Source organism: Tupaia chinensis, unplaced genomic scaffold (assembly GCF_000334495.1).
Source record: "Tupaia chinensis unplaced genomic scaffold, TupChi_1.0 Scaffold000695_1, whole genome shotgun sequence".
Taxonomy (NCBI): Eukaryota; Metazoa; Chordata; class Mammalia; order Scandentia; family Tupaiidae; genus Tupaia; species Tupaia belangeri.
Genome location: NW_006160218.1, coordinates 690960 through 691545, shown reverse-complemented (window position 1 = coordinate 691545; position 586 = coordinate 690960). Strand labels below are relative to the sequence as shown.

General features: G+C 67.7%; 1 protein-coding gene across 1 annotated transcript in view; it reads left to right on the top strand.

The window, feature by feature from the left end:
* Window positions 1-586, top strand: part of FAM184B (family with sequence similarity 184 member B) — a 49202-nt gene that overhangs the window by 34046 nt on the left and 14570 nt on the right. The window lies entirely within an intron of this gene.

Sequence of the window (586 nt, the reverse complement as noted above, 5' to 3'; positions counted from 1 at the left end):
GGCTCCCAGCAGCCGCTGCCTATGCCGACCCAGACCCCAGGCCACCCTCCTCTTCCCAGGCGAAGAGATCAGGCGTGGAGGGCAGGTGGGGTTCAGCCCAGGGTCCCCTGTCCCCTGCAGCACCTGCCCGGGCGCCAGGCTCCAGGAGAGCAGCTTGCTTTCAGGGCCAGATGCTGCAGCAGCCGAGGGGACAGTGGTGGGGTGGGGGCACTGGGCTGGGCTGCACAGCGCAGGGAGGACAGAGTGTGGAGTGGTCGTGGTGGGGGCAGGCCCACTGCAGCAGAGCCATCAGGGCGGCCGGGCACTGTCCCTTCTGTGGAAACGCTCCTGAGAGTGCACTCCCGCCCTGCCCTCTCAGGAGGTGTCACACAGAAACATGGGGCAGACCCGAGAGCTGAGCAAGGACCAGGGTCCAGGGCCGAGGCGGCAGGCCAGCAGCTAGGCAGGACTGGCCGCAGTGGGGACAGGCGGCCGTGCAGAGCTCTCTCCCAAGGAGGAGGACCCGGGGTCCTGTGACAGAGCCGGCCACTGGAAAGTGGATGGCAGGCGTTTATGAAGTGTTGGAGTCGGGGGGGCTTAGACCAGC